Source organism: Octopus bimaculoides, chromosome 2 (genome assembly GCF_001194135.2).
Source record: "Octopus bimaculoides isolate UCB-OBI-ISO-001 chromosome 2, ASM119413v2, whole genome shotgun sequence".
NCBI classification, from domain to species: Eukaryota; Metazoa; Mollusca; class Cephalopoda; order Octopoda; family Octopodidae; genus Octopus; species Octopus bimaculoides.
In genome coordinates, this window is record NC_068982.1 from 15,486,858 (window position 1) to 15,487,935 (window position 1,078).

The window sequence follows — 1,078 nt, forward strand, 5'->3', positions numbered from 1 at the left end:
AACTGGTACTTAATTTATTGACCTCGAAAAGATGAAAGGCAAAGTCGACCTTGGCGGATTATTAATTATTATTATTATTATTATTGTTACTGTTAAGAAGGCAGTGAGTTGGTTGAATTGTTACCATGCTGGACAAAATGCTTAGTGGCATTTTGTTTATCACTACATTCTGAGTTCAAATTCCACTGAGGTTGACTTTGCCTTTCATCCTTTCTGGGTCGATAAAATAAGTACCAGTTGAGCCCTGGGGATCGATGTAATCAACTTAGCCCCACCCCAGAACTTACTGGCCTTGTTTCAAAACTTGAAACCATTATTATTATTGTTGTTGTTGTTGTGATAGCCATTCTTGTTCCTGATAGATATTGAGTCTTTATGCAGAATGAAAGAAGACACAGCGAGATATGAAACCTAGTCATTGTAAGAAGGTGCTTGGTTGCCACAGATAAAACACCATATTCCTGCTAGTGAGCCAAATAGCTGTTGTCAGCATTCCTTTGAAATACTACAATTGTTTTTACTTGTTTTTATTTATTTATTTATTTATTTTTTTTACAAGATCATAAATTAGTTTCGTTGAAAGTAGATTTTTCTCTTTTTCCTTTCCTATTTTTTCCTCCTTCTCTCCCCCTTTTTTTTTTGTTTAATGCCATTAGGTGGTTCATTGTCTGACAATATTCATGGAGATTTTGGAGTTGGGGCCATATGGTAGATACTTGTCAAAAGAGAATGAAATAAAGCTAAACGCTTTCTATATATGTGTATTCAATGTTCTTCAACTCAAAGATGAATCTTTAACTTGCGACAAAGAAATCACAAAGTTGGTAATGTATGCGCTTATGCGTAGAAGTGTGTATATTGTGTATATGTGTATGTAAGAATGCTCCGCTTTTACGTTGTCATGCCACCTGGTTTTTAGTGACGTGAAAGTTTATACATATATACATACATACATACATACATAATACGTGTGTGTGTGTGTGTGTATGTAATGTGTATGTATGTACGTATATATGTGTATGTGGTGTGTATATATATATATATATATATATATATATATATATATATATATATATAT

The 1,078-nt window shown here is 32.8% G+C and overlaps 1 protein-coding gene across 1 annotated transcript in view; it reads left to right on the forward strand.

Annotated features, from left to right (window-relative positions):
• Positions 1 to 1,078, forward strand: part of LOC106881988 (uncharacterized) — a 450,650-nt gene that overhangs the window by 84,635 nt on the left and 364,937 nt on the right. The window lies entirely within an intron of this gene.